General features: G+C 38.2%; 1 protein-coding gene and 1 long non-coding RNA gene across 13 annotated transcripts in view; one reads left to right on the top strand and one right to left on the bottom strand.

Moving 5' to 3' along the window:
• The window catches only part of RABGAP1L (RAB GTPase activating protein 1 like), a 735,225-nt gene that overhangs the window by 43,890 nt on the left and 664,607 nt on the right, over positions 1 to 26,728 (bottom strand). The gene's annotated exons all lie outside the window — the stretch shown is intronic.
• Positions 321 to 13,484, top strand: LOC144315218 (uncharacterized). The gene is made up of 5 exons (XR_013380971.1): positions 321 to 461; positions 646 to 721; positions 5,184 to 5,854; positions 6,751 to 6,858; positions 13,091 to 13,484. It is a non-coding gene; the product is annotated as an uncharacterized LOC144315218 (long non-coding RNA).

Genomic DNA, 26,728 nt, shown 5'->3' with positions numbered 1-26,728 from the left:
AAAGGGACCATAATAGGGCAGCCCCAGTGGCTTAGCGGTTTACCGCCGCTGTAGGCCTGGGGTGTGGTCTTGGGAGACCTGGGATCAAGTCCCACATCGGGCTCCCTGAATGGAGCCTGCTTCTCCCTCTCCCTGTGTCTCTGCCTCTCTCTCTCTCTCTGTGTGTGTCTCTCATGAATAAATAAATAAAATCTTAAAAAAAAAAAAAAAAAAAGGAAAAGGGACCATAATAATGACTGGCCCAACAGGCTTTCTGACATCAAAATCAATGGGTTACATGCCTGTCCTCTACACTGCCTGTCACCTGTCCAGCACACACAGCTCTCAAACCCGGGGTCCTTCTCATCAGCCGCTGGCTGCAATGCACCAAGCTAATCAACTGCAGGATGGTGGAGATACTATTTTAACTCCTGACTAGGAGATAACAAACCTAAGATATCTGCTGTATCACCAACTATCAGGTTGGAACTCAAAAAAGTATAAACACCATCACCCTGAAACTTCTGGCAAGCCAGAAAAAAGAGAAGGTCAAACAGACTCTGGGGTGGTTGAACCAGGAATTTAACTCTGGGAGAAGCCTGTATAGAATTTCATAAAGTCTCAAGAAGAGGCAGATTGAAATCATATATTTTCCTTCTTTCCTAGCCCTCTGAAGACAAGTATTGAGGCATTAATACCATTGATACCAGGAGATTTACAGTGTAAAGCCAATTACCTTAAGGTACTGGAATCAGGCAGCTCTTAGACGGAACATTTTGTGAGCCCTATAGTTTCACTGAAAATGCCTTTCTTCTCTGTGTATGATTTTCTAGATTTCCTTCTGTTCTTATTGCTTCACATCCTGATTTGTACAAAAAATGTTGGGTACTTTTCTGCAGCCATATGCAACTGTAAACGCTGCAGCTGGTTTACTAGCACTCATTCTACTGGTTTTTAAATCTATTTTTCTCAGATTCTTTGCAATGGAAGGAGAGAGAAAAAAGCCATTTTGCTTGTTTATCTCCTAAGTAGTAAGAGTAATCTCATCTCACTATATCCTCAACTTTAGATTGAATTATGAAAATTTCGTTATTTTTCTCTTTGTAAAAATTAAGAAGCAATAATATCTTAAGCTGGCATAATAAACGGATGTTTGTTATTTATTTTATTTTAGGGCAAGATGCTCAACATCCACTGTAATATGGCAAGTGAAATTCTATTTCTGAATAAGTTTTTGGGGGGATCCCTGGGTGGCTCAGTGGCTTAGCACCTGCCTTCGGCCCAGGGCGTCATCCTGGAGTCCCGGGATCAAGTCCCACATCGGGCTCCCTGCATGGAGCCTGCTTTTCCCTCTGCCTGTGTCTTTGCCTCTCTCTCTCTCTCTCTCTCTCTCTCTCTCGTGAATAACTACAATCTTTTAAAAAACTGAATAAGTTTTTGGTTAGAAATTTACCACTTAACATTTTTATTATAGTGTTTAGAAAATAACAGAATGACTACCAAGTGCTAAAAATTAAGGCTGTAAGATGGTATGTAATACACTAAATCTAGTTACATGTTGGATGGTGTTGGTCTGATTCCAGGGAGTAGATTAACCAGATGTAGTCCCAAAACTGGGCCGCAGAAAGCTGATACAGCTATGCATTCAAAAGCAAGCTAATTAAGCTTATTTAAAACTAGACAATGATACAGGAGAGAAAGAATGACAGGGGAACCAAGGAGGACACTGTTTTTTATTATCATCAAATGTTATGTTCTTTATAATAACGTTGACCTTTGCAGCATGGAATGCTAAGAAATCTAAAAGAGTACTTTTATGTCAGTTGTCCCTGGCACTTAAGCGAAAGTAAAGATATATCTCTTGCTAAAAGTCCTCATAACAGGCAGAAGGCTGTAGACATTTATGCTGTAGGACATTTAATTCAAGACTAATATGCTAAGACAATCTGAGTTAATTCTGTCTTTAGAAAGATTCAATTTTATCATACCAGATAGAGAAGGACAAAAGAGTGGGAAAGAGAAATGGAGCTTTTCCTGTATTCATCTACCTTTAAAGACAGGAAGTAAAACTGTTTATTTCGCATCAGCAGAAGATCATGCTGCATGATGGCTGCATTGCCATTTTTACATCACTCTTTTAACATGACAAGGAAAATGTTTTTTGTTTTTTTTTAAGATTTTATTTATTTATTTATGAGAGACACACAGAGAGAGGCAGAGACACAGGCAGAGGGAGAGAAGCAGGCTCCCTACAGGGAACACAATGCGGAATTTGATCCCAGGGACTTGGGACCATGACCTGAGCCAAAGGCAGATGCTCAATCATTGAGCCACCCAGGCACCCCATGAGAAGGAAAACTTACCCTTACTTCGCATTTTAAAGAATCATCCATTTATTCAGTCAAATATTTACTGACTACCTACTACGCAGCAGGTATAGCCATCTAGCCATCAGACCATTCATGGTCTGTCTCCTAAAGGAGCTCACAGTCTGATGGGGAGAGAGTCTTTAAAAGAAATAATCACACAGTCTAAATCAATACTGACCTTACAAAGTAAGGTGAATGCTGTGAGGGCAAAGTAAAGGTGGAGAGATTGTCACACATGTGGCTCTAATTGTGATGACATCTCTGAGGAATGACAATTAAGCTGAGGAGTCAGTTAGCCAGTGAAGAGTTGGGAGAAAGAGCGTTCCCAGCACAGGGGGAATAAGGAGCACAGGGTGGGGAAGAGCGAGACTGGCTACGTACTTTGCCAGGACAAGTAAAACTAAAAATTTTAAACCCCTTGTTTAAAAAGCGGTAATTTCAAGATGGCGGAACATGCAACCAAGTGTGGGGACCTGTGTAATTGGACAAGCCACATGCCCATGAAGCTGGCTCTGGGAAAGACAGCCAGTGTGAGGGGCCAAAGGCCAGTAGAAGCATCATTGGGAGAGAAAAGGCTAGTTGAGGCTGAAAAAATATGGGAGGTAAACAGGCCCAAACCCCAGGAATAGGGCCTCCAGGGACCAACCTCAGGGACCAACCTGCTCTGTCTCCTTTACAGTTCCCAAAATAGTTATTAAAGAGCTATTGTATAAGCCAAGCTGTTATGTAAGCACTCTTCTGGGTGCTAAGAGGAAGACAAAGAAGAGTCTTTGCTTTTAAGAAGCTTACAAATAATTCTGTAATTTAAGGCAGAATATGGTTTCACATGAAAGTGTAAGCACCAATTTGTGAGAGATTCAAGGCATGAAGATTATTCACTTGACATAAACAGACTGAAATTAGCCTTCTTCTGACTTTAGGGCCATGATTTGGCCATTTCACTATAGAAATAGCAAACATACCTGGTACTTCCTACATGCCAGGTACCAAATGCTATATGCTTTAGATATATTAATCTATTTTAGCCTCATATTTATGAGGTAGGTGCTATTACTATTATTTTTTAAAGATTTATTTATTTTAGAGACAGCACGCATGCAAACAGGCACATGAGCATGGTGAGGGGGACAGGAGGAAAGAGGGGGAAGCAGACTCCTTGCTGAACAAGGAGGGTCTGATATGGGGCTGATCCCATGACCTGGAGATCACAATCCGAGCCAGCTGAAATAATTGGATGCTCAACTGACTGAGCCACCCAGGAACCCCATGGTAGGTGCTATTATTTTCACTTTAAGGAGAAGAAAACAGATACCCAGAGAGAAATAACTTACTTGCCCAAAGTCACACAGCTAGCAAGGTAGGGATTCATTCCAATCCAGGCAGCCAAGGTCCAAAGCCCTTGCTACAAACTACTATGCTATACTACCATCTAACTAACATTGTTTCATTTTGCTTTGCTTTAAAAGTCTATATGCTATATTTATGCGCTTTTCATTTTTTTTCTCCCTGGTCTTCTGCTGTCACTATATCCTTCTTACCTACTTGGTTTGCCATATATCCTGCCTCAAAGTGGCTAAGAGATACACAAGAAAAATAATTTTCCTAAAATTTTTCCATTGTTAGGGTCAGAATTGGCAGGAAATATATTTAGGTATGAATTTTTGAAAGGAAATGACATAGACGGTGCTGCCTTCCTTTGCTGTTGATGACAGTCCTATGTATCTTTTTGGATGGATGACTAACTAGAGCTGGTACAGTTATGGACAGCTACTACTGACTCCAGGAACTGTGAACACCTAATTACTAGTGCTCTGGAACCCATATGAGTTCTCGGTGTCCCCATAACCCAATGCCAGATCTGTTCCTTACAGAAGTGAGAAGTGCATACATGTGCTCATTAATTCCACATATACCTACTTTGTGCAAGACACCATACCAAATGCCTTCTGGGACACAAAGATAGCTAGAATACAACCCCTTAACCAAAAAATTCACAATAAACTTTAAAATTTGATCAATGTCATTCTGGTAATAGAAGCCTTATGCTCTTAAGGTTTAGAGGAGAATGTTTTCATAAACTCACCAGGAAATTTAGGACAGACTTTAAGGAGGAGCTAGCCTATAAGCATTGTCCTGGGGGGAGCTTTTGCTATTGACTATTCACAAGTGTCAGGATCTTTCTTACCATTCTTTTCCTTCCTTCCCTCTCTCCTTCTTCCTTTTTTTTTTTTTTTTGTATTAGTGGCCTCCAAAGATTGGGCAATAGCAAGGCCACAAGTTTCCCTGCCACTGCCTTTCTATAAGGTAGGAAGAAGCATTTGTTAGGTGGCAAACAAGCCCAGAGTGCTCTGCCTCAGATGCCATTCTGCAGGTGTTGCAATGCCTCATTTGCCAGTCTTACAGGCGATCCATGCAATGCTGGAGGGGCCTAAATAGTATTTCTAGCCAATTCAATTTAAAATTACTTGACACCCTTTAGGCTAATTAGAAAACCCTCTGTTGTAGATTTAAATATAAGTAGGATAAATTCACGGTAGTTATCTCCTGATTATAGTTTTTTCCAATGCAACCAACTAACCCTAGACTGTATTCCCATATCATGTGCTTCAAATATTAATCAAGTCCAAAGTACAGACTAAAACTAATGCACAGTTTATCACACTGTTGGTTAGAGTATTTTAACACACGTTTTATCACATTGTGTCGATAGAAGTATTTTAATGTAAATTGCTGAGAGTATATAACAAACAGGTAGGACTATAATAGGTACAGAGAGGAGTAAGATAAAGAAAAAACCAGCTCATTATTGCTTATTTCTTTCCTCATTCCATACAGGAAAGGAGAAGGAAACTGCTGTAAGCAAAGGCATGGAGCTTAAAAGTGTGGGCCTGCTAACCCTGCTAAGCAATTGTTTGTCTGAGTGAGGAGCTAGAGCCCCTGGTGCTTGGCAACTGCAGAGAACGCTGCAAAGGTGGCACTGAGGCCAGTTCATCAGATCTAGGTCATCACCAGTTGATGAAAGCATGAACCTATTTTGGTAGTAGCTAGTTCAGTGACCATATTTTCTGAAAGAAAAATCAGGCACATGGTCTTAACAGATGTTCGGGTCCATTCTGGATGTGAGAAGCAATTTGGAAGATGAAAGAGAACCTAAAATGCTAAAAATGTTTTGATTGTTTTGGTAGCTTATAGGGCTTAGGAAACAGAATCTCTGACGTTAGAGCTATCTTTGAAATAAGTCTTGTTCCTGTAATGGTAAGAGGTCACTGAGGTGTTGAGGGGATAGAAGCCAGTGAGAATGTTCATCTGGAAATGGTGTATCTATGCTAAATTAGGGGACAGGGTCAAGATGAAGAGGAAGGTGGCAACTGAAAGGGTATTTAGGAAGTTTTAAAAACAGGTCAGGAGAAAAGGCCTTTGTGAAGAAGGTGACAAGAGAAGTGGAAAGGAAGGCCCGTGAGAAGCAGAAGAGAAGTCTCTAAAGGAAGTCTCTCCTGTCATTTCAGGTAGGCCCAATGATCCCTTCCCTCCTTAAACTCCTTTAGAATTTGCCTCTACCACTCATTTAATAATCACATATGGGTATAAAGAGCTTTTCCTGGGGTATGAATTTTCCTGATTAGGATATGTTAAGGCAAAAAAAACCAGAAAACCAAAACCAAAACCAAAACCCTTATTTAAACTTGGTATCATCACTGGCTTCAACTTAACACAAAGCTGAATACTTAGGAGAAGCCTAAATCGATCCTTGCAGTTAAAGCATACTCTTAATGTCTTGAGGTTCAAGTGGATTTTGTTAATTAAAGTATTAGAATAAGAAAGACAGATGAAGACTATGCCCATATATTTTCTTTGAGTATGGGTATTACAGGAGGTATGTGATGACATAGAGCTGATAAGTGGAAAGACATAGAAATCCACTTAACATAGGATATTTTTGTTACCTAAATGAGAAGATTGTGATAACCAATTAAAAATGGCAGTTTTCCTTGATATGTTTGACAGAGCCAATAATTACCTCTGCTCTGTGGGGCAATTTCTGAAATGGTGCATACGAATGAGACTATTTGGGAGACTTCTTATGCTATACAGTTGGATGCTCTTCCGTAAATTGAAATTCATTTCTTTAATTTTGGGCAGGGGGTGAAGGGAAGACATAAGAAAAAAGTAAAAACATCACACACAGTGAATGCGTAACACTTGAAAAATAGATATATATCTGACAATCATAAGAGAATTCTCATTTTGGAAAAATGGTAATATCAAACTAACTTTCTAAAAATTAACTGAATCATCTTTAATGCTCAGAGTAGATCAAATGAGAATAATTTGAAATTAGACTTGGCCACACACAGGTAAAGGAAAGACCATAAAATTAGCTTTTTTTGTATGCTTGTTTCAGGTCCCTCTACTGCTGTTTACACATGAATGATTGCTCTCCAAAGCTTGGGGTGGAGTGGCATTTATGTTCCCATTTCCATGGCAACTGTGAGGAGGCCAGAAAAATAAGGTATGGGGAAATATGCATTTCAACCCTCACTTCCCTTCCACCCATCCAGCCCTCCTCATTTCCATGGGAACAGGAATTGAAAGACCTCCAGCAGCCGAAAGTGAAAGCTCACTCATAGATTGCAGCTGTTTGAATGTCAGCTGAGAGCTGCAAATGACAATATATTGCAGTTGTTAAAATTTTTAAATGATACTTTTCCTAATAAATTCCCCCTGTAATAATTTACAAGGGGGAGGGGCACTTAGGTGGCTCAGTGATGAGATTCTTGGTTTTGGCTTGGATCATGATCTCAGGGTCCTGAAATTGAGCCCCTCTCCCCCAGAGTAGGAGTAGGCTTAGGCTCGGGATTCTTTCTCTCTTCCTCTCCCTCCCCCTCTGCCCTCAGCCTTAGATATAAAATATAAATAAATAAGATATTAAAAAAATAATTTACAAGGAGAAACTAGAGGAAGAAGAACACTCTTTGGATTTAGTATTTTGGTATCTTTTACAATTGCAGTATCATATATCATTTTTTAAAAGTAATCTCTACACGAAACAGGGCTCAAACCCACAATACCAACATCAAGAGCCACATGCTCTACAGAATGACCCAGCCAGATGCCCACATAACATATATCATTTTATTTTATTTTCACACAAAGGGAGAGAGAGAGAGAAAGGGAGAGCATGCCTCTGTAGGGCAGTGGGGAGGGAGAGGGAAAGAGCATCCTAAGCAGACTCTGTGCCCAGCGTGGGAGACCCATGTGGGGCTCGATCTCACCACCCTAAGATCACAACCTGGGCAGAAATCAAGAGTCAGATGTCTAACGGACTAAGCCACCCAGATGCCCCTTGTTTATTATTTTAAACAAATGGCTATGGGCAAGAAATGCAGTGAAATGAAGAGCAGTCCTCATCAAGTCACTGTGATGTCAAAAACCTCCTCCAAATGGTGGACGTGGAAAAAGTATGGAGGAACTAATTAAACTGAGGGAGGAAAGAGAAAAGAGAGGGGAAGGAGGGATCTAATTTAACTTTAAAAAACTACTTAATCAGTGGTGCCTGGGTGGCTCAGTCAGTTAAGCATCTGATTTGTGATTTCGGCTCAGGTCATGATCTCAGGGTGCGAAGATCGAGCCCCGTGTGGGACTGTGCACTGGGCACAGTGCCTGCTTAAGATTTTCTCCCTCTCTCTCTCTCTGCCCCTCCCTTCCTCCACCCTCATGTTCATGTGCTTTCTCTAGAAAAAAAATCAAAAACACTATATTGTATTTTATTACAAGAAACTATGTGAAGATTGTCAGCTCTATCTAGAGTGTGAGCACGGAGTCTGATGAACCTGCTGAGGAACCTAGACTTTTGCAAAAAAAAAAAAAAAATTCTACAAATTTTACATTATAGCAATTTGCAAAAAATTTCATAAACATGGAGAATTGCTACAAAATGAGAAAGAAAACACATTTATGGAGTATTGGAAAGTGCTAGAACTTATCAATTACTTGGTTTCATATTTGTAGACTCACCTTGGGCCCCAGAAGTCACTTTCATTTTTTTCTAACTATTGATCTGCACCTTATAGCTTAATTTCTATGTTACATTGTAAGTGACACTTGGAAAGTCTCAAGACAGTCCTCATGTACATCAAGGTTTCTAGCAGTGAGGGATGGGGAAGGAGAGTTGTCATATTTTTTTATAAGATTAATTATAAAATAATGATAGTTCATTTTTAAAAAGTTATCTGGTAGTTAGAGACTGTTTTTTTCATAAACATATTACCAGTGCCTGGTACAAGATGACAGGTAGGTCCTCAATATTGCTTCTTGATGTAAACAGTTAGATTTTACTCGAATCCACACTGAAAAATGAATATCCTAATTTGGAGCTCCTCTGTAGTTTATTCTCCTAATCTTGATTTGGAAGTATTACCTTGGAGACTGTGGTAAGAAAAAACCCATATAGACCCCACAGGTCCATTCCTCCTTATCTTGTTGGCTAATGCTCTTGACACCATTCTGTTGAATTGTATTAGATTATGTTCAGGTTTTGAAATTTGTATTAGATTATGTTCAAGTATTCAAATCTCCTTGGCTCCTGAGTTCCAATAGAGGTTGAAACCCATGTTTCTTTAGCTACTGTCATTAAAAGGACAGGCCAGAACTTGCCTAAGATTGCCCATTTCCATTCTACATACAAGGAAAGGCTTTAGAACACATATGTAGGATGTTTTGTTTTATTTTTTTTTAAATATTTTATTTACTTATCCATGAGAGACACAGAGAGAGGCAGAGACACAGGCAGAGGGAGAAGCAGGCTCCATGCAGGGAGCCCAATGTGGGACTTGATCCCAGAACTCCAGGATCACACCCTGGGCTGAAGGCAGATGCTTAACCACTGAGCCACCCAGGCGTCCCTACAGGATGCTTTATAGATGGAAATACGTGTTATAAGCTTTAAACTCACAGAGAAATATCCTCATTAATAACAGAAATGAATGCCATCCTTTTAAACATATGTGAAGGCTAAAAAAGAAAGAGGAATATTTGTTTTACATGTCCATAACTTAATTCTATCTCAGGGGTACTTTCTCACTCTTTTTGGAGGGGTTGTTATTCCAAATTGTTCACTGTAACTTGGCTTCTACTTACATTGCCTCAGGCAAATACAAAACCTCAACATAATCTAATACAATTCAACAGAATGGTGTCAAGAGCATTAGCCAACAAGATAAGGAGGAATGAACCTGTGGGGCCTATGTGAGTTTCTTCTTACCACAGTCTCCAAGGTAATACTTCCAAATCAAGATTAGGATAATAGGGCAGCCCCAGTGGCGCAGTGGTTTAGCGCCGCCTGCAGCCCAGGGTGTGATCCTGGAGACCCGGGATCCAGTCCCACATCCGGCTCCCGGTGTGGTGCCTGCTTCTCCCTCTTCCTTGTGTCTCTGCCTCTCTCTATTCTCTCTCTGTCTTTGTGAATAAATAAATTTTTTTTAAAAATCTAAAAAAAAAAAAAAAGATTAGGAGAATATTTAGGTCAATATTGAGGACCTACCTGTCATCTTGTACCAGGCACTGGTAATATGTTTATGAAAAAAAGTTTCTAACTACCAGATAACTTTTTAAAAATGAACTATTATTTTATAATTAATCTTATAAAAAATTATGGCAACTTTCTTCCCCATCCCTCACTGCTAGAAACCTTGATGTACATGAGAGGACTGTCTTGAGACTTTCCAAGTGTCACTTATAATGTAACATAGAAATTAAGCTATAAGGTGCAGATCAATAGAGAAAAATGAAAGTGACTTCTGGGGCCCAAGGTGAGTCCACAAATATGAAACCAAGTAATTGATAAGTTCTGGCACTTTCCAATACTCCATAAATGTGTTTTCTTTCTCTTTTTGTAAGCAAATTTTCCCTGGCTACAATAATTAAAATAGTTTTATGAAGCACTTTGTTGTCTCTATAAAGTATACAGTGATTTAGGTATATAACACAGAAAGTATTATGAAATCTGACAAGTTAAAGCATGCTTTTAACTTAATCTAAAATTGCTCTTTTCTTGCTGAAAAACCATAATTTCCTTGGCCTTTGTGTTCTCATCAATTCTACCATCAGCACTAATGATTGGCTTTCTTTTTGGAGACATTTTCCACCCAGAAGCAAAGTTAAGTTGAAATCTAAATACTAAAAAAGACAACTGGTCTCATAAGACTTGTTCCTTACCCAGACTTATAGGGCATATACTGACAACTAGTACTTTTGCAAAATTACAAAATGTTACAGTGTTATGGCTCTTAGGAGAATCTCATCAAAGTGTTGAAATCACAAATGATAAATTCATAAATTTAAAAATCTATTATCATAAATTTTGGAGTACTAAGTTTCTCAAACTTCCTTTTTCAATGCTAACAATTTCCTGCTGAGGTACTTTTTCAAGGGATTATTTACAAATAAAAATATATAAGGACCAGACAAAATTAAGCCAAAGTCCATATTAAGTGATTTATTTCATCTCCTAGACTTTGTAAATTTGAGTGGGTATGTATTATATATCTGTTATTTCTAGTCCAAAAAAAAGTCAAAGGTATCACACCTAGATACTTCCGAAACTGTTATTCATAGGCACTCAGAATAGAGAACCAGAAATATTTACAAAAATTTCATGAAGAACAGTAACAAAGCCCTTCTTTGACAACAGAGAACATGAAAAACCAGAAATATCATTTACTCTTTAAGAAGGGAAATCAGCTTTACTTCAAGGGAACTCTAATTTGAATTGAAAATATTTTTAAATCCAGGAACCATGTCAAAATTAGCCTTTTCTGCTGATCAAAAAGCTAAATGATAAAGAATATATCTGGTCCGGAATCTAAATTAAAAAACAGATTTCTTAGCTAGTCTGTTGAGGTGAAGGCCGCAGTACTGAACTGACTATATTTATTCTCTAGTATAAATACATTTTTTTTTGCTTATGCTTCCATGTCATTAGAAAAAAAAAAAGATTTTCTTGTCAAATTATTTTACTACAGAATCTATCTTATTCACTTGAAATGTAAACCTCCACGTCTATAGAAGTCAAATTTGTGAGGCACATATATTTAACATTCTAGATCATGTTAAGGACTTTATTTCTCCCCCAGCTTTATTGAGATATAATTGACATATAACATGTTCAAGTTTTTTTTTTTTTTAAGAGTTTATTTATGAGAGGGATAGAGAGAGAGAGAGAGAGAGAGAGAGAACACATGGGCAGGGGCAGGCGCAGGAAATGTAGGCTCCCCACTGAGCAGGGAGCCTGACACAGGGCTTGATCCCAGAACCCTGATCATGACCTGAGCTGAAGACAGATGCTTAATCAACTAAGCCACCCAAGTGCCCCTAACACTGTTTAAGCCGTATAACATGTTGATTTGGTGTATGAATATACTGTAATATACAGTAATATGATAAACCACCACTTTATTTGCTCACAACACCATCATGTCACAGAATTACCATTTTTTTTGGTAGTGAGAACATTTAATATCTACTCTCTTAGTTTTCACATATACAATACTACTAACTGTAGTCACCATGTTGTATATTAGATTCCCAGACTTATTCATATTACAAGTCTGAAGCCTTTGAATAATATCTCTCCATTCCTCCCCACTCCCATGTCCCTGGTAACTGCCAATCTACTCTCTGCTTCTATGAATTTGGCTTTCTTAGATTTCAGATATAAGTGAGTACAGAATGTGTTTTTCTGACTTACTTTGTTTAGCATAACGTCCCCCAAGGTCATCCAAGTTTTTCTGCAAATGGCAGGATTTCCTGCTTTCTCATGGCTAAATAATATTCCATTATATGTAGCACATCTTTTTTATTCATCCATTGATGGACACTTAAATTGTTTTCAGATTTTAGCTATTGTGAATAATGCTACAATAAACATGGGAGTACAGATACTTCCTTGAGAAGTATTCATTCCTTTTGAATGTACATCCACAAGTGGGAGTGCTAGATTATATGGTAGTTCTATTTTTAAGTTTTTGAGGAACTTCCATACTTTTCTTCTGCAGTGGCTGCACCAATTTACAATCCCACCAACAATGCACAAGGGTTGTGCACCATATTTTTGATAAGTGAAGAAAACATACCCAATATGAGACTAACAGCTCATTAATTTACATTCTTACATCATATGTGAGCTTAAGATAAACAAAAACTGTACAACCTCTGTTGCTCTGATATTGCTGTTACCATTTCTGATTTCTGCTTTAACTGTTTCTGTTAGGCTTTAATAAAAAGGTCTCTAAGCTAAAAAGACAAAATTGAATTCTCCTACAAGTTCATAATTTTCCCTAGAGGATTGGGCTTTTCAAAGATGGCAAATTGAACTGAATATTCCAGTCTGACCCAGACAAAAGATCAAAATGCTGAGATGTCGGGATCCCTGGGTGGCACAGCGGTTTGGCGCCTGCCTTTGGCCCAGGGCACGATCCTGGAGACCCAGGATCGAGTCCCACGTCGGGCTCCCAGTGCATGGAGCCTGCTTCTCCCTCTGCCTATGTCTCTGCCTCTCTCTCTCTCTCTCTCTCTGTGTGACTATCATAAATAAATTAAAAAAAAATTTAAAAAAAAATGCTGAGATGTCTCCAAAATCCTAAAAATGGTCCTCAGGCACACATGACAATCAGGGAATCTTCATTATGCAACAGATAGCCTGGATGTAGAGTGGGATGCTAAAAAGAGCCTTTATCTCTCCCTAGGACAATGGGTCTCAAACACCAGTGTTCCCACAAAATTCTTACCAGTTGCAAAGAGGAATAGAGCAACTTTGCATGAAGAACCTATAAGGAATCACCCTATTCTAAATATCAAAGTGAGTATCACCAGTAATAAAACAACTCAAAATCATGCTCCATTTGATAGAATAGATACAATGGGAAAAATACAGCATCATCTCTATGATAAATTCTGGTCAAAAATGTATACCCTAAATCTACTCATGAGGAACCATCAGGACCATCAGATAAACTCAAATTGAGAGACAGTCTATTAAATAACTAGCTTGCAATTTTCAAAAGTATCAAGCTTATAAATGTCAAGAAAGACTGAAAAACTGTTCCAGACCGAAGGTGGTGGCTCAAGAGAAAATTGAATATAGCATGTGGCTCAAGGTTTCATTGTAAAATGAACAAATATTCCTCTTTGAAATTTTGCTGAAAAGGACTGACTTTTTGGAGTGGTTTTGGTATCATCCTACATGGAAAAGAAATCATCCTACCAGATGATTTCTCTGGGTCCTTTCTAGTTCACCAATTCTACCTATTTACTATCTACCTGCCTATCTCTCATTCAGAGTGGACTTAACAGAATTTGAGCATATATAGCTCAGTACTTCACCAGACAGGAAAATAACCATATGCTTAAAAAAAAAAAAGTGATGATGAGTCTAAAGAAAGCTGTTTTATACTATAAATCTTATTTTAATAGTAAGAAGGCAAGTCTTAAAAATCTACACCTGTACACAATGGGGGTCACACAATGTCTTCAACTAAAGGGGCTAGCATGGACAGTCTTCTACATGGTCTTTCTGTCACATGATTTAGCCTCAACCAGGAAGTAATAAGGAACAATAGGTTTAAAAGTTTTTTTTTAAGTTAAATATTAACGAAGCCTTCCAGGGTAAAATAGGAGTCATTTCTTTGCTTCTTAGTAGAGTGATGACAAGTAGTAAATGTACATCTAAAGTAAAGGACAGAACTGAGATATATATGTTCTATAGACACAAACACTCTTCTGTCTTCCTCCACCCCTCATAAATCTCCAATTGGCTGAGACAACCAATGGTTCAGTATAGCTGAGTGAAACGCATGACAATAGCTGTCTTCCCTAATCTCTTTTTTAGAAAGCATTTAAGTCTTGCCAGGGTCGAAGCAAGCTTTGATTTGGCTCAAAGCACTGACTCCTGGTAAGTCTGAAAAGCCTCCCAAAGAAAATCCCTGAAAGAGGATCAGTGAATAAAGTATTATCTATTAGAAGCCATAAGAAATGACTTCCATATTCTAAGAATTCAAAGGTAGGCTTAGAATTAGAGTATTAGATTATCAATCTTACTATTAGCACTAGAGATTCTGAATTTTATTCGTAAAACACAACACAAAAGACATTCTATCAACTTCCTTTTTTAAAAGAAATGGGAAATATTCACCTATGTAAGAAAAGACCAAGTTTCAGTGGACATGCATATTCATTCCAACCATTCAGAGCCCAGTCCAGAGGAGGCACAAGTATATTGTGAAGTAGCAAATAAGGAGAAAAAACAAAAGTATGCATTAAAAGCAGCCACATTATTATTAGTCATTGTTTTTATTTAGTTAGTTATTTAAAGATTTTATTTATTCATTCATGAGAGACACAGAGAGAGAGAGGGGCAGAGACACAGGCAGAGGAAGAAGCAGCCTCCAGACAGGGAGCCCAATGCGGAACTCGATCCTGGGACTCCAGGATCACACCCTGGGCCAAAGGCAGGCGCTAACCCGCTGAGCCACCCAGGGTTCCCCTTATCATTGTTTTAAAATAGGGTGCAATGATTTTTAAATGTTTCCAGTTAAAATAAAAACAAAACACCAAGAAACTTCAGAGTTTAAAGAAAACCAAACTATTTCCCACTTGGCAAATCGGAACCCGATAAATTCCTTTAGTTAGATTTTGGTTGTTACATATTCATCTGAATTTTTAAAAATGTACCATTAGATTATTGTTATTTTAGTAGGTATGATATCATTATTACGGTAATATTTTTAAAGTCCTTATCTGTTAAGATATATAACTTAAGTTCTTATGAGTGAAATGGTATATCTTAAATTTTATTTAATATTTCAGCAAAAAAAATTAGAGGAGAAATGGCACAAGGAAAGCAAGAGGCTGATGGTTATTGAAGATAGGTGATGAGAACATGGAAATTCATGGCACTGCTCTACTTTTGTATGTGTTTCATAATTTCCATGAAAAAAAAAAGGGGTTTTAATGCATCTATTATTAAAACCTTTGGTTATAATTATGGCAGTACCACAATGAATTTTTATTTGGATTTAAGTCTTATTTAAAACACTGGTTTAGGGTGTCTGATGGCTCAGTCAGTTAAGTGTCTGCCTTTGGATCAGGTCATGATCCCAGGGTCCAGGGATTGAGTCCACATGGGGTTCGGGGCTCCTTGCTCAGAAGGGAGTCTGCTTCTTCCTCTCTCTCTCTGTTCTTCCTTCCTGCTCAGGCTTGCTCACTCTATCAAATAAGTAAGTAAGTAAATAAATAAGTAAATTAAGTAAGGAGGTAAGTAAGTAAATAAATAAATAAATGATCAAATCACTGGTTTAGAAACGTAATTCTATCCTTTATGCTCTAATCACCTAAGACAACAATTTATTTATTATTTATTATTTTTAAAAAGATTTTGTTTATTCATGAGAGGCACACACATGGGGGGGCGGGGGGGGGGGCGGGGGCAGAAACACAGGCAGAGGGAGAAGCAGCTTCCATGCAGGGAGCCTGATGTGGGACTTGATCCCAGGACTCCAGGACCATGCCCTGGGCCAAAGGCAGGCGCTAAGCCGCTGAGCTACCCAGGGATCCCCTACAATCATATTTAATAGTTACTGTCATCCTCACACATAACATAATCAATTTTCACTCACGTTCTGATATACCATGAGGCAAACATTTAATAGAAGTTAGATATAGGCTTATATAGTAAGTTGGTCCTATTTCCGAATGCCCATACTATAAACAATCCATTATAAATGTATTACATTACATTTCAATTTCTAGATCACAGTTTTCTGAGACACATTTTTCCTTATCTCCTTCTCAACACAGAAAATGAAGACAGTAAAGTACCAATTAGATCACTCAGCAAAGATAAAATCAAGCTCATTGAATTTTGCTTTAAAATCAGTAGGAATTGGGCAGCCCCGGTGGCGCAGCAGTTTAGCGCCGCCTGCAGCCCAGAATGTGATCCTGGAGACCCGGGATCGAGTCCCACATCGGGCTCCCTGCATGGAGCCTGCTTCTTCCTCTGCCTGTGTCTATGCATCTCTCTCTCTCTCTCTCTCTGTCTCTCATGAATAAATAATAAAATCTTAAAAAAAAAAGAGTGCCCTTAGGCTCAAACTTTAAAAAAAAATAAATAAAATCAGTAGGAATTAACACATCTTAAATTTCTAATTTCTAATCTAACCAAGGCACAAAAGCCTAGTCATCTGTTTTTTTTGTTTTGTTTTGTTTTTTTGTTTTTTGTTTTTTGTCAGTTTGAGGAAGGGAATCCTTCTTCAACACAGTAGCTGGGAATAAGGAAGAGAAGGTGATAGATAAAATAGGAGACAATCTCTTTCAGCACCTCATCCTCAATCACTCCCACTTACTCTCCTGTTCACCAAACAAACTGTCAAGGCTTATTATAAAAACCTTAAGGAGGATGAAATACACTTAGGACACTGTACTATAAAAAAAAAATCCGCATAGAAATGGACCCACACAGTTCAAACCTGTGTTGTTTAAGGGTCAACTGTAGTTTTAACACTTGCACTGGGCATGTACCAGCAGGTACAAGTATTTATTGACCAGATGCATGAATGAATTTAAAAGAAAACAAAATCTCCAAAAAATGGAGAGGGAAACAGAAAAAAGCTCTGTATAGAAAGATAGAAAGACAGGGGAGCCTGGGTGGCTCAGTTGGTTAAGGGTCTACCTTCTGCTCAGGTCATGATCCCAGGGTCCTGGGATGGAGCCTCACATCAGGCTCCCTGCTCAGCCAAGAGCCTTCTCCTTCCTCTGCCTCTCCACCCCACTTGTGTTCTCTCTCTCTCTCTCTCTCAAATAAAATCTTAAAATAAAACAAAACAAAACAAGACAGAAAATAGCAACAAAGTCATAAAACACTGCAGATTAAAAAAAAAAAGTCTGTTTCAATCATAAACATTTTTGGAGTTCCCAGAGGCTCCACTCAGGGTTCAAGGTAGATAATGAAATTAACACTTGTTACAGCTGAATCTTTTTTTTTTTTTTTTTAAAGATTTTATTTGTTTATTCATGAGAGACACAGAGAGAGAGAGAGAGAGAGAGGCAGAGACACAGGTAGAGGGAGAAGCAGGCTCCATGCAGGGAGCCTGACGTGGGACTTGATCCCAGGACTCCAGGATCATGCCCTGGGCCGAAGACAGGCGCTCAACCACTAAGCCACCTAGGGATCCCCCCAACTGAATCTTTATAGGCTTTTTGGTTATATTATTTTCCTTCTGAAATAACCCTTCTCCTTTATCTCAATTATTGCCTGTTTGTTTGTTCCTTGTTCATCCACCTACCCCTTAATATATATACTGAATACCTCCACTGTGCTGGGGATACAATGATGAATAAAATAACTAGTCATTACCTTTAAGTCTAGTCTAGTAGGGGAGATAAATATATAAGTGAATAAAGACCATAAAAGGTCAAAAGATTAAGTTCTGTATGGAATAGAATGGAGTACAAAGATTAAATGGTCTACTCTATCTGGGAGTCAGGACATGTATCAGAGAGGCAGGTAAGTGAGTAGATGGATGGACAAAGGGAGGCCGAGAAAGCTCTGCTCCCCCCCACCCAGTAACTGATTCTCAGAGGAATGGGTAGGAAGCCGAGTGTAAGGGGCCTGATGGCTGGAGAAGAGCCAGTGCCTGCACAGCCTTCTTAGGGCATAGCAAGGAGCTCAGACTTCTAGATACTATGAATTAGGGAGTCACTGAAGGATTTTAAACAAAGGAATTTCATCTCTGGCAGGAATGTGGAGAATGATTAAGCAACCAGGAAAGGATTAAGAGGTGAGGACAAATGTTAAGAAGCAGAAAATGGACAGGACCTGGTCATTGAGTAGATGAGAGCAGTGCCTAGATGAGCTCCTAAGTTTTCTAGCTGGCTGGTACTATTCTTTAAAAATGAGAAGTGACAAAGAGGAGTAGGTTTGGAGGATACAGTTAGTTGGTCAGTTTTACAGTTTGGATTTTGAACTACGTTATTCTACTATTTAAAATATTATTATGTAAGAAAAAATATTCCTGGAATTCACATATTAAAGGAGAAAAATCATAAAATCATCTAAACAGATGCACAAACGCAGTCGACAAAATTAACACCCATTAATAATTCATTTTAAAAACTCAGCATAAAAAAATAAAAAAATAAAAACTCAGCATATTGGTAAATAAAAAAGACTTTTAAACTCAACAAAAGCTATCCATCTAAAACCTGGAGTAAATATTTAATAGTGAAACCTTAACAACATTCCCTTGAAAGCCAGGAACGTGACAAATGCTTGTTATTATGGGTCAATAGTTATAGTTGAAGTTCTCATTGATGAAATAGATGAGAGAAAATAATAAATAGAAAGTTTAAAAATTAGAGAGGAAGGCAAAAAACCCTTGTCATTTATAGATGATTAATAGTTTATTTAGAGACACCTAATCTATGGGTAAAGGAATAAAACCATTTAGAGCCTTTTATAAGTTTGTTAAATACAAGGTCAATTTACAAAATCAATAGATGGCTATACACTAGCAACAACCAATTAAAAAATGTAAATAAAAATGAAGCCCATTCCTTCTTGCCACAAAAACTATCAGGTTTCTGGAAAAAAATCTGACAAAAAGCCTCTTGAGAAAAAGATTTTAGTTTTGCTCAAGAATGTAAACGAAGACCTAAATAAAAAAGATGGAAAGACTCCCAATAGCATTGATAACATCAATTCTTCTAAGATTCATTTATAAATTCAATACAATTCCATTCAATATCCCAAAGGATTTGTTCATAGAAGCCTCGATAAGTTAATCTACATACATTCTGATCTACATTCATACTGAAGAGTAAAGGACCAAGAACAGTCAAACAAATTTTAAACAAATATAAAAGAAGAGGCATTTGTCCTCCTAAATATCAAAGATTTATAGTAAGTTTTGCTAACTGAAACTGTCATAGCAGCTCAGGGACAGACATACAGACCAACAGAATAGAATTAATGAGCCCAGAGACCGGCCCGTGTATATATGGAACTTGGTACAAAACTAAGGTAGTGTTATTACAAATTAATATGGAAAGGATGGCTTATTTAATAAATGGAGAAGAGACAACTGGCTATCAAAAAGAGGAAAAGAATTAGGTCCCCTCACACTATAAAAGAAATAGTTCGCATAAATGAACTAAATATCTAAATGAGAAAAACAAGTATTTTGAAAATTTTATATATAGAACACTAATCTCTGTGAAAATCTATAAAAATTGGTTTATTTAATTTTTTTAAGATTTTATTTATTTATTGAGAGATAGAGAGAAAGAGAGGCATAGAGAGAGGCAGAGACACAGGCAGAGGGAGAAGCAGGCTCCACGCAGGGAACACGATATGGGACTCGATCCCGGGTCTCCAGGATCACACCCCGGGCTGCAGGCGGCACCAAACTGCTGCGCCACCAGGGCTACCCCAAAAATTGGTTTTTAAAAAGTGCCTGGCACTCAGTAAATAATTCATTAATATTAACCTTTATCTTCATCTTCATCATCATCTAAGATCTCTGAGTAAGGAAGAAATCTAAAATGAGACCAAAAGCACTAATCATAAAATAAAAATAGAAACCAAATGCCATGGCCTACCAGGCCCTGCTCCATGTGGCTCTCTCTTCTCCAGTGGTTTCCTCTGTGGTCTCCTCTAGCTTACCATGATTCTCTCCCCTCCAAGACCTGAGTCTCGGCTATTCTCCAGCGTACCAGACGTTTTCCTGCCCCAGCCCTTCCAAAGGCTGTCTCCTCCCCCTGCAACACTTTCTTCTATAGAGCCACATGGATCACTCCCTTGCCCCAGTAAAGTCTTTGCTCAAATGCACCTTTTTAGTGAAATCCACCCTAACCAACGCACTTAATTAACATTGTGCCCCTCCCAGTATGACTGATCGTCCTGACCCTGTTCTATTTTTTTCCACATTACCTACCATCTTCTAATATACTAAATAGTTTTACTGAGTGCATTTACTTCCTGTCTTCAAGTAAATGTAAGTTCTTTGAGAGCAGGGACTTTGGCTTCTTTTACTCACTATCGTTTTCCCAAGTATAACGGTGCCTGGCAGAGTACCAATACATATTTATTGAACCAATGAGTGAATGAAGATTGATAAACCTAACTCATTAACATTAGAAATTTTGGCATACAGAAACACATCATAAACAAAGTTCATAAGTAAGAAAAACTGAAAGATATGTCTAACAGATACAATCAGTAAATGATTAATATATAAAGACCTATATAAAACAGTAGAAAGAAGACAATCCATAGTGAAAATGAGTCAATTAGTTGAGGGCCTTCAGGGTAAGGACTTAGGCTTCCCAAAAGAGAAATAATTCTCAAAACTGCAATGTAAGAAATCCTGGTTCAAGTTTTTAGCCCCTCGCCCTTCAGGATTGACTCAAGACTGCAACATTAACTCTGGCCTCAATTTTCAACGGGCCAGTCTGTCCTACAGATTTCAGACTTGCCAGCCTCAACAATCGTGTGAGCAAATTCCTTAAAATAAGAAATCTCGTGGGGCACCTGGCTGGCTCAGTTGGTGGAGCATGCAACTCCTGATCTTGGGGTTGTGAGTTTGAGCCCCACATTGGGTGCAGAGATTGCTTAAAAATAAAATCTTTAAGACAAAAACAAAAACACACAAACAAAAATAAATCTTTCTCTTGCTTTCTCTATATATCCGATCGGTTTTATTTCTCTGGAGAACCCTAATACAATATACGCCAAGTGCTTAGAACAGTGTCCAGTACATAGTTAAGTGCCACAGAACTGGTAGCTTTTCAAAATATTAATATTTATTAATTTGTTCACAATACACGGGTGTTTATTCTATAATTCTGCTTTTGAAATAGTTCATAAAGAAAAATAAGAATTTTTTTAAGTTTGCAGAAGAAGTTGAGACAAGTATAAGCTCTTCATTTGTAGAGTTTGTCTTCAAGGGGAAGGGGAGAAAGAGAGAGATGGTACCAGTCTGAGAGGGCCCAAGAGCTTCCTGACCAGTTTTTTTTTTAATTTAAGAAAGACAATGTGAGTCAGCAGAAGAATAGCTGAAACTGTTGTGCCAACAGAGATTACCCATTGGTGCATGGCCCTGGGGGGGTGGGGGGGTGGGCAAGGATCAGACTGGGAGCAAGCTTGAAAGAATTAATGTTAAACAACAGGGGAACAAGTATTCTTCTAAGCCTGGAGAAAATAAAGTATGTTAGGAGTAGAAAAATGTACCCAAGCAGCATCTGATTACCCTACATTTTCTGGGAAGTAGGAAACAAAGTTGTCCTTTAGAGTTCCCCATAAATGCCACCCCCTTTTTTTCATAAAGCCCTACCTCCTGATTCTGCAATGAGAAATACTCTTTCTCTCCTTTCCAGAGTCCCATAGTATTTTGTACCTTTCTTATGAAACTAACTGCAAAGTCCTGTAGTTTCAAAGTGAACCTCTTATAAGCCTGAGGTACATCAGACCTGGGTGTGATAGCTCAGCCACATTTGCAACTCCCAGTGAAACCACTTGGCAATGTAAGTTTTGACTAAATACTCTTTTCTTTTTTTGCAAAGATTTTTCTTTTAAAGTAATCTCTACACTCAATGTGGGGTTTGAACCTATAACCCTAAGATCAGGAGTCTCATGCTCCAGCCAACTGGGCCAACCAGGCACTCCTTTGACTAAATACTTTTCTGATTAAACCTTAAAGGTGACAAAGTGTACAACTATGCAGCAGACTTCTAAAGTTTTGTTTATGTAGAATATACTCAAATGACTAACATATTATGTAAGTTGACTACATATCATTTATCCAGACATGGGATAAAGGGCACAGCTCTTGCTTACTGGGAAGGTTCTGGAACCTTGGAATCATGCAGAGAAAATAGTCACCTATTCAATATAGGCTCCATAGGCACTTCACATATCTTTAACCATTACCTGATAAACATTCAGTGACTACCTACTGTGCTTTACTCCAATCCATCAGCCTTAAAGATGATTTGGGCTGTTTTAGTAAAAATAACGGCTAGCGTCTGCGTCATCTTTCCTGTGTGCCATGTGCTGTTGACCCAAATAACATGCTTTACCTTATTTTGTTCTTGTAACTCTACATTGTCTGTTACTGCCCACATTTTACAGAACAGGAAACTGAAGTACCACAAGGTTAAGATGATTTGCCACACAGCTGGTAAGGGGGGCACAGACAGGATCTGAGCCCAGAGAGAGCCCACACTTCTCCACTACAATGGATTTCTTTACCAACTTTTAAAATGAAAAGTTAAAAAAAATAAAAAATAAAATGGAAAGTTTTACTATACCGGAGACATGAATAACATGCATATGTTCTGGTTTTAGGGATAATGTTGTCATTGGCTTTTTTAGCTGGAGGAGCCCAAGAATATCTCACAAAGTGATCAACTGCCTGGTCCTTAGAAATATTTTCTCCCAACATGTGCGTAGGTTATGCTCTTCAACTCCCTAGTGAAAAAGCAGTGCTGGGAGAGAATACTGCTGTCACTGAAGGGCATGTCAGGATAGAAATAGTTTTTAAAATTGAAGGACAGAGTAACATTACTCTGGATTACTCTGAAATAATCTTAATTAAACCTTGTCCTTTGCAGAAAATAATGCCCTTAGGAGCTACTGATGCTTATATCTCAAAAAAGGGGAAAACTCCAATTTTATCTTATAGGTAAGGCATGCCTGAGAGAAGGTATTTTTACCTTGAGGAATTCTACATCTTGGGAATCCCTGGGTGGCTCAGTGGTTTAGTGCCTGCCTTTGGCCCAGGGGTGATCCTGGGGTCCCGGGATCAAGTCCCACATCAGGCTTCCTGCATGGAGCCTGCTTCTTTCACTTTCTCTGGGTCTCTCATGAATAAATAAATAAATTCTTAAAAAAAAAAAGAATTCTACGTCTTTATTATATTCCTCAGCAAGTGATAATGAGGAGATAGAGTTTGTAGATTCATATAAAAACAGATAAAAATAAAAAAAACAGATGAAAATAATATAAGTATAGAAGAAATACGTTATTATGGATTTTGTTGACAGTATCTCTAAGGGACAGGACATCCGAAAGACAGCCTGAAAGGAGGCTGATAAAAACACATCACCACAAGATGAAAATCTGTAACTATGTGTGGTGACGAATGTTAACTAAACACATTGTGGTGATCATTTCACAATACATACATAGATTAAATCATTATTTGGTACTGTACCTAAAATGGACAGTGTTATATACCAAAAATATCTCAATTTTAAAAAGGACAGAGTAACAAATTAAAAAAATGACAAAAACACATATTAATATAGTATCATTAGTAGTAATATTAGTCTTCAAAGGGCTGCCATAACAAAATACCATAGACTAGGTGGCTTAAACAACAGATATTTATTTATCATAGTTCTGAAGGCTAGAAGTCTGAGATCAAGGTGTCAGTAGGGTAGTTTCTTTTAAGGCCTCACTCCTTGGCCTATAGATGGCCATCTTCTCGTGGTCTTCACCCCAGGCCTGTGTCCGTGTCCTAATCTGCACTTCTTTTAAGAAGATCTATCATATCAGGGCACCTGGGTGGCACAATTGGTTAAGCTTCCAACTTAGTTCCTGCTCAGGTCGTGATCTCAGGGTCTTGAGATCGAGCCCTGAAATGGCCCTATGCTCAGCATGAAGTCTGCTTGAGTTTCTCTCTTCCTCTGCCCCTCCCCATCCCCATCTCGTGCTTGCAACAACTCTATCTCTCTCAAATAAGTCTTAAAACAAAACAAAACAAAACAAAACAAAACAAAACAACACCTATCCTGTCAGATTAGGGCCCATTTTCCAATTATCCCTGTCTCCAAATACTGCCATATTCTGAGGCACCAGAGGTTAGGACTTCAACATGTGAACTGGGTAGGGAGAACACAATTCAGCCCATAACAGTTAAGGCCACAAATTTTGGAGTTAGATCTGTTTTGAGTCACAGGCTCAACCACTTATCAGCATTATTACCTGGACAAGTTGCTTAACCTCACTAAGCCTTGGTTTCTGCTTAAGATTGCTGTAAAGGATAAATGAGATAATCTTTAAAAGTATTTGTGAAACAACACCTACTCTGTAGTATACACTCAAGAATTACAGTTTTAGTGTTCTGGTAGCCTCAAGTAAACTTTTCTAACTCCACTTACTTGATACTTAACATTTTTCATGTATTTGGTTTTAAAAATAATTCTTAAACTTTTTATTCCACTAAAATACTTCCATCATTTCATAAGATAAAACCTTGCTGTGGGAATACGTTAGCTCTTGGTGCCCTGAGCTGTCATGTAAGACAGCCAGGTCACCATGCTATGAGGAAACCCAAATGATATTGAGACTCCAAAGCAAGCATTTTATTCAGCAATCCCAGGTGAGGCCTATTTTTAATACATTCCATTACAGGCACCTGACACAAAAGTGAAGAACCTTCATATAATTCTGGCCTGTGGTCTTTCAAGGCACCTGGGCTGTTTGAGTCTTTCTGATAAGGCTCCAGAAAGAGCAGAGATAAGCCATGCCCACTAAGCCCTGTCTGAATTCTTCACATACAGAATCTGTGAACATAACGGTCGTTGTTTTAAGATACTATGTTTTAGAGGGATTGGCATCGATACACTACAGCTATGGATTATAGAAAATCAAAACCACAGAATCACAAAGACTACAGAGAATATATAATATACAGTATATTGCATACATAATATATACATCATAGATATCAAGAGCTAGAAAAGCACAGAAGCAAAGAAGCCTGTAGAAAGCATATAATCTACCTCCTCATTTTATTTTATTTTTTTACGTCCTCATTTTAAAGGTGAAGAAACTGAGGCCAGTCCAGTTACCTGATGAGTGACAAATCTGGGACACACACTTAAGTCTCTTCACTTTCAGTCCTGGGCTCTTTCAAAAGCACAATTATCTCATAATACAGCTTATATTATAAAAGCCTCCTACCATCTCTTGCTATTATTCAAACTTCTACATTTCAGGGTATCCTACATGTTCTCTAAGGCCAAACATAATTATATTTCTGGATACAGACAATTTACCCTACTATCTCTGGCACATGACAGATACTCAATAATCGTTTTGTTTTTTAAGTAAAGAGTTACCAAAATAAGACAGCTAAAAAAACTGTAAAATGATGCAGCTTAGATCTTCAGTGGTTGTCTTTGAAAAATAGAAACAGCATTTTTCATTTCAGAGCAAAATTTTTTAAGACATAAGACATGATTGCTTACAACCACCACTAATAATTAATTTCTGGTAATCTCACAAAGGGCAACCTTCACAATCCCCAAACAGTGCCTCAAATGTAGCTGCTCAATGCTCATTTTCTGAGATGTACATAAATATAACTATACATATTAGAAATATAATTGCAGGTGTCACCTGCTAATTGCCACTAACTATGCATTTTCCTCTTTTGTTTTACTAATACATTTTTAAGCCAGGTGCATGCCTCCAAATAGAGGCAAATTCTGCTTCCTAGCCTCCTTTTGCATTTAGATTGGCCAGTGACAAGTTTTGGCACTTGATATGTTAAACTTCCTTCAAAGAAAGGGGTATGCTTTCCTTTTCCAATTTTCAATCTTCTCTCCAATTAGAATATAGAATTAGAAAATATGGTAGTGAGTATATTTGACCATGAACATGAGGGCAACATCCCTAAAGATGGTAGAGCAACAAGACAGGAATCCTGAGTCTGGTTTCCTGACCTCAGTATAGCCATTACAGCCAATCTGGACTGCATATACGCAAACTGATATTGAAGAGGAAAATGAAGATTTTCCTTGTTCAAGCCACTATCTGTTTAGACTCTTTGTTAACCTGTACTGTAATATAACAAATACTACGTTTTTGTGACTGTAATTTGTTTTTCACTTTTGGTCTTTTTGCCTTCTGGACTTCTATCTGGGCCTATGAATATAAAAGTTTAGCTCCTGTATCACAATTTTCAGTGATGCTTAAGTGTTATTACGAGGTCATTTCAGGTCCCATAATTAACTAGACTGCATGACAAAGCAAGAAGGTAAGTTCAGATATATTGCTGTGAAAGTCTTAAAAATCTAGCCAGGTGGGGATCCCTGGGTGGATCAGCAGTTTGGCGCCTGCCTTCAGCCCAGGGTGTGATCCTAGAGTCCTGGGATCGAGTCCCACATCAGGCTTCCTGCATGGAGCCTGCTTCTCCTCTGTGTCTCTGCCTCTGTGTGTGTGTGTGTGTGTGTCTCTCATGAATAAATAAATAAAATCTTTAAAAAAAAATCTAGCCAGGTGAGGACAGTTATACAGATCAATGTACAAGATTGAGAGTCCA

This window comes from Canis aureus, chromosome 6 (genome assembly GCF_053574225.1).
Source record: "Canis aureus isolate CA01 chromosome 6, VMU_Caureus_v.1.0, whole genome shotgun sequence".
NCBI classification, from domain to species: domain Eukaryota; kingdom Metazoa; phylum Chordata; class Mammalia; order Carnivora; family Canidae; genus Canis; species Canis aureus.
Note: the sequence above shows the minus strand (reverse complement) of the source record. Positions and strands in the feature narration are given on the sequence as shown.